Source organism: Oryctolagus cuniculus, chromosome 9 (assembly GCF_964237555.1).
Source record: "Oryctolagus cuniculus chromosome 9, mOryCun1.1, whole genome shotgun sequence".
NCBI lineage: Eukaryota > Metazoa > Chordata > Mammalia > Lagomorpha > Leporidae > Oryctolagus > Oryctolagus cuniculus.
In genome coordinates, this window is record NC_091440.1 from 124,763,876 (window position 1) to 124,778,409 (window position 14,534).

General features: G+C 45.1%; 1 protein-coding gene across 5 annotated transcripts in view; it reads left to right on the forward strand.

The window, feature by feature from the left end:
- The window catches only part of PPFIBP1 (PPFIA binding protein 1), a 176,265-nt gene that overhangs the window by 106,629 nt on the left and 55,102 nt on the right, over positions 1-14,534 (forward strand). The gene's annotated exons all lie outside the window — the stretch shown is intronic.

Consider the following 14,534-nt stretch of genomic DNA (forward strand, 5'->3'; position numbering starts at 1 on the left):
GGATGCTGCCTTCACAGCTCCTCCTGCCCCCTTCTTTTTGGGTTGCAAAAAGTACTCAGCAGGCTCGGGTTTGGAGCCAGCAATTCAGGTCTGTACTTTGTTCTCTCTGCGGATTATAACTTAACACATATCATTTGTTAACTGTTAGATATAAATGTATAGACATGCATTTTTACACTTGATCTTAGCCAAAAGGCCCAGAAGCAATGCATTTTTAAAATTTTGTTTTCCCATGAACTGTGTAAAAAATTAATTATTTATTCGAAGAGCAGAGAAAGCCCTTTCATTTGCTTGGTTCAGTGCCTGAATGCCTGCAGTGACGCCCCAGCTGGGGCCCAAGTCAGGAGCTGGGCACTCCATCTGGATCTCCCACATGGCAGGAGCCCAGTTTCATGAACCATCAGCGCTGTGTCCCAGGGTCTGCATTAGCCGGAGCCACAGCCGAGCGTCAAGCCCATGCACTCTGAAGTGAGATGTAGAAATCTTAACCACTTGTCCACTAGAGCAAACACCTGTCCTATAATATATATTTTATATTCACTTGCTATATGTAGTAATATATATATAAAACATTTACCATATGCATTTAAGTATAGCATTAATTAGTGGAAATAATTTTTTTTAGTGAGAGAGCGAGAGTACTCTCCCACCTGCTTGTTTACTCTTCAAATGCTTGCAACAGCCGGGCTGGCCAGGCTGAAGCTAGTGGTTGGGAATTCAGTCCACGTGGGTGGGAGGGATCCAAGTGCTTGAGCCATCACCTGCTGCCTCCCAGGGTGCTCATGAGCAGGAAGCGAGAATTGGAAGCAGAGCCGGGACTTGAACTCAAGATCCTCCAGCATGGGACGCGACTGTCTTAACCAGGGTCTTAACCATCGTGTGCATTTCAGAATAGTCTTTTGCCATTAGAATGTATGTCTCATCAGAGGAAGACCTTGAATTATTTTTTCTTTTCCTCGTTTACTTGTATTTTCTCTCTTCTTTTCTGCTACATCCTCATCTCTTGGAATAGGACTTGGTACATAATAGTTCTTCTGTGAATAACGGTGCAGGCACCGGCCAGTTAGGGCAAGGCTGGAAAACTGCTCCGCTTGGAGCCAGTTGGTAAACGTGTCCAGCCTTGTGGGTGACAGCCGCCCAGCTCTGCTCTCACAGTGAGAGTCCCACTCCCATTGCCGTGAAATTTCACGAAAACAGGTGGGGGCCAGGTTTGGCCGAGAGGCTGAGGTTTGCCGGCCCTGGTGGGGAGTAGCTCTTGGCTTTCTTTCTCTGTCATCCCCCCTTCCTGCAGCCCATGCCCCGCTGGTGGCCACGTGCTCCATTCACCTGTAGGAAAATATGAGTGACCAGAAGCACGCTGTTCCCATGATTCCGGGGGTCCGTGCCCACGGACTGCACAGCACTTCCCCGTGATGTTTCCTGTTTTCATGGTGAACAGCTAGGTGAAGGTGTCTTGCACTTCCAGCAGCATTATTTCCCAGCTCTGGTGTTCATTGTTTTTCCTGCAGTAGCCAGAAGCACATCAGGACAAGTAAGTCTAGGCAAGCTAGGAAAGAACAGGAAGCATGGACGTTCCACTGGCGAGGCTGCCAGGAGCATAGCCAGCGCCGACTGAGATGGACACCAGTGGAAACAGGCAGTTTAGTTTTCACAGTGATTTTTAGACTTAGTCCCCACGGAACTGTCCCCTTTGCCCATGGTTGCTGTCGCTCTTCCCGATCAATGGGGTGTGCTGGGAAGTTGCCTCCAGGTTTTCTTTTTAATACAGAGAGCTTTCGCCCAGGTATGAATGACAGATAGGAGATTTTAACACAAAACATGTAGGTTTTATTGGTCTAGTTAAAGTGGGTCAGAATTACACTCCTTTTGCTGCTGGGATGTGTTGTCACTGGACGTGTTATGTAGTTGACATGTGAGATTGGAACTGACACTTGTCTTACACATCTAGAAATGGACTTTGTGTCACCTCTTAGTTGAGCACAGTGGCATGATCATGGGGGCTGTTGGATTACTTCCATCGTTTGGTAATGTGTGGGAAAGGAGCAGACCTGACCCTCACTCCTCAGTTGGTGGGGTTTCCTGACCCCCTGGGTCGTCCCTTCTCTGCTGCTGGGATCCGTGGCTGCAGTTCCCACCCACAGTAATGTACGCACCTGCTCCCAAGACACCTGTCCAGAGTGTCTTCCGCCGCACTGCCGTCCCTGTCATCTCTGGGGAAGGCCTGGCTTTTGCCCCTTAGTTCTTTCTTCTCCATCGTGAATTGAGTCTCTGTAAAAATTAATGAAAAAATAAAATTGAGTTGCCAGCATATGGTGGTGGTAGGCCCTCAGTCAATATACTTTTGAGAATATCTATTTCAGAGACAGAGAGTCCTCCCAGTTGCTTTCCCAAGGCCCTACTTTCCAACACCTTAATTGAGATCAAGTCTCCAACATTAATCTATTGCTCCAAGAATCCTGGTCACCACATGACAGATACCATTGTCCAGCAGCACAATAAGTTTGGCTCACCTGTATCTTCTAGTGCATGAAATTCCCCTTTGTAAGATTCTGGACCTGAAGCTGGTGTGGTGCAGTGTGTTAAAGCCATGGCTTGCGATGCCAGCATCCCACGTCTGAGCCCCTGCTGTCCTGCTTCTGATCCAGCTCCCTGCTAATGTGCCTGGGAAAGCAGTGGAAGATGGCACAAGTGCTTGGGCTCCTGCTGCCCACATGGGAAACTGGGATAGACTTCTAGGCTCCTGTTGCAGCCATTTGGGGAGTGAACCAGAGGATGGAAAATACCTCTCTCTGTGTCTCTCCCCATATCACTGTTCTCTTTCAATTTCATAAATAAATAAATAAATCTTATAAAGCTTGCAGGGAGCAAGACTGAAAACAATGGTCCAAAGTTTTCTTAAAAATTCAAGGTCAGGAGGTCAGTTTCTGTCTTATAGCTAGGTGGGAGGTGGCAATATTAGCTCAAAGAGGGACTAAAGGAGCTGCAGAAGCCATGACATCAGTGTGTGTGTGTGTCCACTGGGAAATTTCACCGTGCCACAGACATTTGGTTGCCCTACTAGGTAGTGCAATGCAGAGACAGAAATGTACTATTTGCAGGGCACTCACAGCTCAGTCAAGGGCATAAGCTCTGTGAAGTGAGGGCTGTGGTGGAGGCAGCAAGGTCTGGGAGGACAGGATGCCTGGGCTGGGAGAGAGGAGGGCTGTCCAAGCAGGGCAGGTGCAGCTGCAGGACCCGAGGCAGTACGGAGGAAGGAGAGCAGGCCTGTACAGAGAAGGGTGGGTCAGGTAGCATGCTAACTGGAGCCGGCCACAGGTGTCTTCTATGTGGTTTACAATCTGGGTTAGAAATTTATGTGAAAGATCAAGGTTGGTGATCCCAGTCGAAGTGTACTTGCTGTTGGATAAATACATACTGAGTGAGTCTTGGGCCAACTCTCACTTTAAAAATTCAAAAAAAATTTATTTTATTTTATTTTATTTATTTGGAAGGCGGAGAGAGAGAGGGAGAGAATGAATTCTTCCATCTATTGATTCACTCCCTAAACGGCCACCATGTCCAGGACTGGGCTAGGAGCCTAGAACTCCATTCGGATCTCCCATGTGGGTGGCAGGAATCCAAGTACGTGGGCCATCTTGTACTGCTTTCCGGGGACATTAGCAGGGTGCTGGATTGGAAGTGGTGCAGCCAGGACTCAAACCAGCACGTATATAGGATGATGATATCGCAGGCGGCAGCCCAGCCTGCTGGGTCCTGAGACGGGCCCCAACTCCCACGTCTTGAGTGGCCTTGGGCAAAGTTGTAACTTTCCCACGTGTCATAATAGTAGCTGCTGAGAGTGGATGAGGAAAAATGGGGCGTTCTCTTGACTGATCCCAAGGGAGTGAAATCCACTTGACATTAGTACACACCAGGTTTTCGGGAACTGCAGTGTGCTTTTGTCCAGGGAGTGAGCAAGGAGCCTGGCTCGTGGGATCAGCAGCCTGAAGCTCTTCGTTCCTAAATCAGTAGCAGACGCCGCTGGGGCTCCTTTTCTTTTTCTTGCTCTGTTTCCCGCTGCTGCCTCATTTCCGTGAATCCCTACACGCTTGTTCCTTTCCTGGTTTGTGGCTCTTCGTCTGGGGAAGCAGAGAAGTAACTCTTGCTAAGCTGCTGTCATTAGTATGGATTTCATGCTTGTCTGAGACAGGCTGTTCCCCGTTCTGAGGGTGCGGCGCCCATGTGCGTGTTTGTGTTGGTGTGGCTGATTAGGTTAAAACAGCAAGTGTATCATTTGGTTGGTCAATATTTAGTGCTCCCTTAGTGTGCTTGATGTTACAATAGAAAAATCAAATATTTGAGACAGGATACCCAAGTTAGAGGGTATTTCAGAATTCTATAGTTTAGAAATATGGATGACAAAACTTAAATATTTTATTATGGAAAACATTAAAAAAAAAAGGAAAAAATGAAGATGGAGCAGTATAATGTACCCCCAGGTGCTTCTCATCCATTTTCAACAAGTATCAGCTAATGGCTCATCTTTTTATCTGCATTTTTACATTTGTTCCCTTCTGCTTGATTTTAAAGTAAATTCCGATGTCCTATCGTTTCATCCATGAATACTTAGCTACCCATCTCTAAAGGATAAGGAGTCAAAAAGATAACTATGTAGCCTCATCAGTAACTTCATAGTAGTCCTGGAGCAGGTGTTTGGTGGCTAAGTTGTCTGCATCCTCTATCTGACTACCTGGTTTCCATTTCAAGGCTCTTGTTCCTCATTTCAGCTTCCCACCAGTGGGCACGCTGGGCAGCAGTAAGGATGGTTCAAGAAACTGGGTTCCCGCCACCTGCACTGGAGACCTGGATCGCCCTCCTATCTCTGGTCCCAGCCATTGTGGTCATTTGGGTAGTGAACAGATAGAGAGGGGAGCTTACTCTCTCTCCCCCCTCAAATACATGTGTAAATAAATAAATCTTTAAACATTAAAATAATTCCTTAATGTCACATCCACAGCCAGTGCTCACATTTCCAATTATGTCCTCAGTCTCACAGTTTGACCAATTAAAAAAATATAGTTAGATGATAGCATTAAAAACCACCTCCAGTTCCTCCCATGGTTTCTGTTTAATGCTTCCACTGTCCCCAATCTCCACTTCTTAGGATTTTGCTCTTTTCAAGAGATGCTAAATTTTCTAGGGGCATGAGAGCAGTAGGAGGAGAAATGGAGTGGGGAAGAGAAAACAGACAGTGACACATGCAGCGCAGAGAGCCAGCATAGGAGGAGAGTGGACGTGAGCCCCGCCACGATGCTGCTGACCTGGGCACTTAGTGGCTGAGTTTCAAAGGGGCAGATTTCTCAAGTCAAAGTCTGAATTGCTTCTTCCGAACTGTTGTTTTTGGATCAGAAGTAAGAAGCAGAGGCGTGGGGGGAGGAATTCTGCCTCTGTTTGCCTTGGAAGCCAGTTCCCACCCCATCTGGGCCAGGAGGGAAGGCTGCCCTTTCATAGCTGCTGTGCCAAGAAGTCGATGCAAAATGAAACTAAAAGATAAATTTATTTTGGTGCTGGTGCAAAATATTTTCTTTAAGATTTATTTATTTATTTATTTGAAAGAGTTACGGGGCGGGGGGGGGGGTGGACAGAGAAATCTTCCGCCTGCCGGTTCACCCCCAAATGGCCTCAGCAGACACAGCTGGGACAAGCCAAAGCAGGAGCCAGGAGCCTGGAGCTTCTTCCAGATCTCCCATGTGGGTGCAGGGGCCCAAGCACTTGGGATGTCTTCTACTGCTTTCCCAGGCTCTTTAGCAGGGAGCTGGATCAGAAGTGGAGCAGCCGGTACTTGAACTGGCACCCACCTGGGATGCTGGCACTGCAGGTTGCTGCTACAGGACTGGCCTCGCAAAAATATTTTTTGAAATAATACATCTGAGAAGTCTTCAAAACATTCAGGAGAAAATCCGTATTAGGAAAAAACCATGCCTGAGATTCAAAAATTCTTTGTGTAGCGTGGAAGTGGGTGTTTGGGCTAGTGATTAAGTTGTCATTTGGGATGCTTGCGTCCCATATCACAGTGCGTGGCTCCCATTCTTGGCTCTGGCTCCTAGTTCCAGCTTTCCTGGTAAAGCAGGTCCTGAGAGACAGCAGGTGAAACGGCTCAAGTAGTTGAATCTCTGCCACCCACGTGGGTGACTGGGTGCCCAGCCACAGCCGTTGTGGGCCTTTCTGGGGAATGAAGTACTGGCTGGAGCAACTTGTGTCTGCGAGTCCCTGTCGTCTCTCAAATCAGTGGTGAGTTTTCAGAAACTTAGCTTGAGTTAGGTTAGCACAGTGGTGGAGTGCCTGTCCTAATCCCTGGAGGACTTGGAAAAGCACAGCTCGCTGGCCCTGCCCCTGGAGTTATTGTAGGGGTGGGGTAGAGTCCAAGGGTTTGCATCTCTAACTAGCTCCTGGTGATGCAGCTGCTGCTGCTGCCGAACCTCTGAGCTAGTGGCCCCCAGTGGCTGCCTGTCCCTGTTGTTCTCCTATCCCGGCTGTCCATCCTCAGGGCAGTTCATCTGGCCTAAGGTTGTGTTGGCCCTTATGTTGGAAAAATCTGTGTAAATCCTTAACCTGGTGAGACATGTGAACAAGGGGTCCTGTTTACATGACGCCCACATGGCCCCCGGGGCAGCCCTCCAGCCCAGCTTTCTCCCACCCTCTAGGGGGTTTTGTCCTTAAGGAATCTTAGCCTCAGAGAGTTGATTCTGCCTTGGGCAAGAAGTTGGAAGTTCACTTTCACACCTACTTGCTCTTTTCCCTGGAGCCCTTCTCTTCACGGAAGGACCGGGCAGCTTGCCTGACCTAAAACCTCTCTGTTCGTCAGCAACCCTGCAGAACGTGGTGGTTTTCTGCCAGGCCTTTGCCACCACACCCATTGCTGGAACTTTCCATAATACTTTCCTTCGTTCAGATCTGCTCTAACTAGGTCCTGACCAAGTATGAAGTACAGGGGTGCTTCAAACGTGTGCGGAAAATGCCATTAAAAGGTGAGTTTATTTGGGTGCCTAAAGTTGGAGATCCATGCATAGGATAAGGCTTCCAGAATTCCTGGTAAATACGTATTAGGCAAAAGCATGGATGTCAAAATTTTTTTGTACCAAAATAAAATAAACTTAATTTCTCTTTTCCTTTCTCTGTGAAATTTTTGGAGTACCTCTGTGTATCAACGTGTACCACTGTTGAACCTTTTTTTTTCTTTTTAGTCCTTAACCATCGTTTAGGAATCTTGACCCCAAGTAATTGCTTTGGTAAGACTTTCAGAGGTTGATTTATTTAGTTTATAAAGATTTATTTAGGCCTTCTGCCACATGTTCCATCAGTGTGCACATGGGCAGTTGGTCACCCACCTCTGCGAATTTATTTTGTCTGAATAAATTCAGTCTGGCTGTAAATAAAAAAAAAAAAGATTTATTTATTTATTTTGAAAGTCAGAGTTACACAGAGACAGAGAAGTCTTCCATCCTCTGATTCCCTCCCCATGAAGACCACAACAAGCCAAGAGCCAGGAGCTTCTTCCGGGTCTCCCAAATGGGTGCAGGACACCAAGGACATGGGCCATCCTCAGCTGCTTTCCCAGGCACATTAGCAGGAGTTGGATTGGAAGTGTTGCAGCCGGGACTTGAACTGGTGCGGCTGAACTTGAACTGGAACTTGGATATGGGATGCGCACAGCACCATCTGTGAATTTCCATCTTTGTTTTGTTTCCTGCATTCTCTGTCGGTCCTTCTTAGAATCCCTTCTCAAATAAACCTTTTCTACTCTAAAAACAAAAAATGCAGACTGTACATTTAAGGTGTGTGCATTTCACTGTAGGTGAGTCCTTCAGAAAATTAATGGAAAGTGGAATGAAAAGATCTTTATTTTGTTGGACAGAAGTTTGAGATCCATGCATAGGTTTTCCATAATGTGCACTTCCAAGAATTTTTGAAGAGTCTTTGCATATACAGTCTCAAAATTTTTTTGACGCTTTGTCTTTTAGTTCTATTGTTCATAAAATACCTTAAAGTATCCTGTATGTAAATTCAACCTCAGATTTTAAAAGTTAGGAATAAAGATGATTGCTAGGAATTAGAAATGAAACCATCTTTATAAGAGGACTAAATAAGTGGAGGGTGGTAAGTAGGCTTTGCAGAGACCTGTAACGACAGTATGCCCTGACTCAGGGATAATGAATAATCCTGTTACTGTGCACCTGAGATCCAAAACGAAGGGCTTAGAAGACCCAGCTCCCCTTGTTTTCATTCTTAGCTTGGCCAGGAAACTGCTGACTGTACTGCAGTATTTGGAGTGGCCAAACCCATTTAGAAAATTAAAACCTCAGGCTTCAGTAACTCTGACAAGGTAGCAGATTTGTTTCCAGATTCTGTTTATTTCTAAGGTGCGTGCACTTGTTTGAATGACTCACTGAAGGAAACGGTTTTGGGAAGGATAACAGCTATCACACCAAAGGAGAGAGGCTGGCTTCCATGTCATCGATCACCCATGTGGGAGGCCAGGACAGAGCTCCTGGCTTCTGACTGCCTCAGCCATTGTGACGTTTGGGGAGTGAACCAGCAGGTGCAAGATCTCTCTCTCTCTCTCTCTCTCTCTGCCTTTCAAATAAACAATAAATATTTTTAAAATAAAATAATTATCACAGGCTACCACTTCGTCATCCGGTGATTATTGGAACCATTGTAGGTTTCATGGATCACAATTTGCTCTATATGAGAAAGCCCAGGAAATCTTTCTCTTGGAAATGTTTTTGAATATCAGAAAACCTACAGCCTGAGTTTCCTTAGGCCTTATAGTTAGCCTTTCCATTTTTAAAAATCCTTCGACCACACCCTGAAAATTAACAGCTTTATCAGCACAGATGCTGTCTAAGTTAGGCTGCCTCTAAAATAGCTCAAAGCATGGGCAAGGCAGAACTTTAATAAATATGGAAATTCTCTAAGAACCACTTCCGATTGTAGTTTTTACTATTTACTTCTTGGCCTTTTGGCTAAGATCAAGTGTAAAAATCCATTTAAAGTTTATTGATACTTGTTTTGCGGCTTTACACATGTGGCTTACCCTGGTGAGTATAACATGTGGACTTGAAAATAATATTGCTTGTTTAAAAAAAAAAAAGAAAACAATGAATATTTTGCATTTGGGTGTTTTGTTCTGTAAACTGGATTATGTTGAGATGGTTGATAGTATTACTGGAATCTTCTGTATTATTGCTTTTTTCCTTACCTGTCTACCAATCCAAGAGAAGGTTAAAGAGGAGGAAGAAATGGTAGCGGGGACAAACAGAAAAAATGGCAGGATAATAGACTGAAATCTAACCATATCAACAATTACATTAAACATAAGCGGACCAAATTTGTCTCATTACCTCTTACTCCTGTCAGTTTTTGCTCTGTGTATTTTGAAGCTGTCTTATTCATTGCAAAGACATTTTTTGTTTGTTATGGCTTCCTGATGAATGAAGTCTTTTCATTATAAAGCGTTCCTCTTTCTTCCTAGTAGTGCTTCTCGACTTGAAGTTGTTTTTCTTGTATTATTATAACTGCCTTCTTTTTCCTGTGCTTACTGTGTGTGGGATCTCACTTTTCATCCTTTTATGTGTCTTTAAAGTATAACCATGTTAGCAGCATATCTGGGTGTTTTTGCTTGTTTGCTTCTTTTATGAGTTTGGTGTTTCCTGACTCTTATTTGTATTTGTTCTGTTTATATTTAATGTAGCTTTTATATCATTCTGCTTAAGCCTGAAATCTGGGCATTTGACTTTTCTTTCTCCTGTCATCCACTGTTCCACTATTACTGCCTTCCTATGGATTAATAAAATTGAAGATGTTGTCAGTATTGCATTTCGGCTCAGCTGGCTATTTGCGTATCTTTATAGTTTTAGTGGATTACAGTATATATTCTTATCACAGTCTACCCTGAGTTGGTTTTAAATATCTTTGTGTATAATGTAAGAATTTTACTTCTTTTAGTCCTTAGTAAGAGCACAGTTTAGTGACTTAGAGACTTTGTACTCTGCATCACAAGGATTTGGGGAGCCCGCCAGTGCAAGCTGTATAGCTATCAGTCTTACCCACCGTGGCCCCCTTTTCTCAACAGTTGATTTCCCAATGGTTTCCTCCTGGTTTTAGTTGCCCTCTAGTGTTCTTCAAAAAAATGCTTTTATATTTTATTCAGCATTTTGTATCACCGTTTGCACGACAGTTTCCAGTAGAATCTGGTCTACTGTTACTAGTGCTGAACATCTTGTTTTGTTATTTTTAGTAATGGAACACGAAGCGTTTCTGAGTCTATCACCTAAATGAAAGACTTGGTCGTGGTTATGCCCTTTTTTTCTTCTTGTATAGTTATATTGAAGCTGTTTGTATTTCCAGAAAATACACGAGTGTAAGTAGTCAATATGTATTTACAGTGGGGGCGACGTTTGTCTAGTTGTGAAAGTCACTAGTTGGGACTGCTGCAGCCTGTAGTGGAGTTCCTGGGTTCAAGGCTTGGCTCTGCTTCCGATTCCAGCTTCCTGTCAGTGCGGATCGGTGAGGCAGTGATGATGGTGTAGGTGGTTGGGCTCCTGCCACCCACGGAGGTGACATGGAATGAGTTCCTGGCTCCCAGCCCCAGCCCAGCCGCAGCCCAGCCCACCCTAGGTGTTTGCAGGTGTCTGGGGAGTGAACTACCAGATGGGGATGATCTTTCTTTCTCTCTCAAACAAAATGAATAAAGATAAGTAAAAGTTTAGATACATAATTAATATATAAACCAAATAAGTATATACTCCTACATTACATATATAATACATATATTGCTTTAGTCTCTTTTTACAATCCTACAAAATTCTGAAACCATAGATACAAAGGATCTTCAAAAGTTTATGGAAACTATGTGTTATGAAAAAGTTATACATGGATTTCAAAACTTTTTGTACCAAAATTTATCTTTTAATCGCACAAAATTTTTTAATTGCACAAAATATTTGAGATGCCCTCATTTTCATTGGTTGAAAGTACTTGCTTTTCTGTTAAGTGTGTGTTCATGTCCTCATCGCTCTTGTTGTTTTCTGGATTTGTGGGACTTCTACACCTCTACACCTGTCATACCACTGCCCTAGACCACCCAGATGTAAATCATTAGAGAGCCCTTTGACTCCTGACCAGCCGTTTAATTTTGGAGCACCTCTGAGCTGTGCCCTTTGTCATCCTCCATCTTCACCCTTAGCACTCACCACCTTTGCCTGTCATGTGTACAATTCCTACTTAGTTTTCACTGTCTTCCCTTTACTATTACATGTAGGCCTCCACAGGATAAATACAGAGATTGGGAGAATGTACCTACAAACTTTTACAGAAATTTAACATTGTCCTATTGTTATTATAGCAAACAAAGGATTGTCTCAAATAAACTGAAAACATTTTTTTAAAATATTTATTTGAAAGGCAGAGTTAGAGGGAGAGAGAGGGAGAGACACAGTGAGATCTTCCATCCACTGGTTCACTCTCCAAACCTCTGTAACAGCCATGGCTGGGCCAGGCTGAAACCAGGAGCCTGGGACTCCATCTGGGCCTCCCAGGTGGGCAGCAGGGGCCCAAATACTTGGACCTTCATCTGCTGTTTTCTAGAATGCCCGTTAGTGGGAAGCTGGATCAGAAGCAGAGTAGCCAAGAGTCAAACAGGCGCTCCAGTATGGGATGTGGGCATCCTAAGCCGTGGCTTAACCTGCCGGGCCACAGGTGCCTCCCTCCCCAGTACCACTGTTTGTTTGTTTTGTTTTTTTTTTTAAATGGATTCTGTACCACTGGAACGAGCATGATATCAACCGTCTCAGGCCTCCATGTCACAGCCCTTGAACGCCTTGTTGAAAGTACCCCAAAGAAGGAAATGACACCTGTCACACTTAACAAACGTGCATGTTCTACACAAAATACAGCTGCTAACAGGGACACCCATTTCTTTCTCTGAGTCAGTGAGCAGCCGATCGTGTGTGGGAATCACTGTGTTGTGTTGGTAGTCCCGTGTTACGGCTGAGCGTGGCCGCTGTCTCTGTTTTATGTCTACTTGTGTGTGAATGTGTATGAGAGGATTTCAGAGAGGTCTTGGAAAGTCAGATTAAAAGGTAAATTTGTGCACAGAAAATTTTAAAATCTGTAATTTTTTGTAATACGCCTTTTTGCATAAATTTTTGAAGACCCCTCTGTGAACACTACTTTGGAAATGAGAGAGAACGCAGGCCACTGAATTATATAAATTTGGGGCCTGCACACTTCCTGCTTACTCCTTTGTGCTCTCAGCTTTGACGTTTTGACTTTTCCAACCTGAAGTGCGGTGGTGACGTCAGTGCCCCGCCTCTCTGAGTGTGCACTGAGGTGTGAGTGAGGTTCCTGACTCAGCTGGTGACAGCTTGGTTTTGGGGTGACAGTGTTGGCTTGAGTATTTCTGTGTGGTAGAATTTCCACGTGAAGTGGTGGTGACATGTTGCACCTTCTGAAGTGAATAAAGTCCTAAGAAGTCTTTAGGCAAAACTGTCAAATCCAAGGATAGACTTATTTTTGAAATGTTTCGCACATTAGCTACGTGCTTGCTCTTCCTATAAGCTGTCATTTAAAGAAAAAGTAGCATTTCACAGCAGTGTCTATGGTATTTTATTAGAATGGGTGTGCAGTGGAGAACTGATCCAAGAAGCTGATACCAGAGCTATAAATGTATTTGTGACAATAAAGTGGAGGAGTGAGCTCTGGCTGCTTGGAAACAGAGAACAAAGGTTTCTGCCGGGCAGCTGCCCTCCACTTCCCAGGTGTCTGCTCTGTCGCACAGTCTAACGAGTAGTAACTGCCTCACTCGGGCCTGTCGGGAGGCTGCGTGGAGACTTAGCCTCATGCCTGGAATGCGTGGATTGATTGATGTTGAAAAGTCCCATCATCTTGACTTTGTCCTGTGAATGATCAAATTTTTTGCAAGCACAATTTCAGTATATTTATAGCAGGTCAAACCATAAGTAGATTGTGAGACAGTTTCAACAGAAAGCTTCCCTTGCGAAAGGACCAGGTAGACAGAAATTCACTCTTAGAGTAGAAGTTGGGTAGACCTGGGTTAAACACTGGTCATTGCTGGATTGACTTGCCGTGCTTCGGTCCTTATTTATGAAATGAATTGAGTTGGCTCCATTTTATGGAGGTGGTATTGTGATGAAGGATCATGGGTAATTTATGTAAATCTATAGCGATCACTTCCTGATAGTTCAGTACATGATGCTGTTATTACAGTGTAGAATACCAGGAGGTGAGAGTGTGGGGGTGTGGGAGTGGGGGTTTGGGGTTGTGTGTCAACCCCTTTGTATCTGCAAACCAAACCAACCCCTGAACAAAAAGCATTAGGAAAAAGAGCTGTGTCTGTGCTGAACATATGTAGACTTTTTCTAGTCCTTGTTTCCCATAGGTTCATTCATTCATTTGAAAGACAGAGTGACAGGGAGGGAGGGAGATTCAGTCTGCTGGTTCACTTCCCAAATGCCCACATTGACAGCCAGGACTGGGCCAGGCAGAAGCCAGGAGCCTGTAACTCCATCCGGGTCGCGCTCCCAGGGGTGGCAGAGGCCCAAGCACCTGGGCTGTCTTCTGCTGCCTTCCCAGGTACATTATCAAGAATCTGGATCAGGAATGGAGCAGCCCAGACTTGAACTGGTGCTCTGAGATGGTGTCGCCACTAACAGTTGCTTACAGAGCATGCACTTGGAGTTAGGTTTCATAGTAATCTAGAGATGATTTTTTCAAAGATTTTATTTGTTCATTTGAGAAGCAGAGTTAGACAGAGGGAGAGACACAGAAAAAGGTCTTCTATCTGCTGGGCTGATCTGAAGCCAGGAGCTTCTTCTGGGTCTCCCACGTGGGTGCATTGGCCCAAGCACTTGGACCATCTTCCACTGCTTTCTTAGGCCATTAGCAGAGAGCTGGATCAGAAGAGGAGCAGCCTGAATCCCATATGGGATGCTGAAAGCACAGGTGGAGGCTTAGCCCGCTGTACCACAGCGCCAGGCCCCTAGAGATGACTTACAGTAGGTAAGAGAACTTGATGGGTTATGTGCAAATACTCTGCCATTTTATGGAAGGGAGTGAGTGAGCATCTGTAGATTTTGCTATCCGCGGGAGTGGTCCTGAAACCAGTCCAGACTGTGTGTGATATTGAACTAAATCTTCATGTAGAGAGTGGGGAAAAGCAAAATTAAGATTAGAGACTGAGTGGAGCAGGTGCAGAGAAAAGGAGGTGTTGTCCCCCCAGCACTGCTCAGGGCCGTCTGCAGGCCATGCAGAGTCCCCGAGCTCCACGAGTCCCTCACCCAAATGCCTGGGACCTGTTCCCACGCCTGCTCCTGACCCCAGCTTCCTGCTCATGCAGCCCCTGGGAGGCAGCAGTGGTGACTGAAGTACTTGGGTCCCTGCCGCCCATGTGGGAGACCAGCATAGAGTTCCCAGGTGCTAAATTTAGTCCTGGCCCAGTCCCCTGTTGCTGGCATTTGGGGAGTGAACCAGCT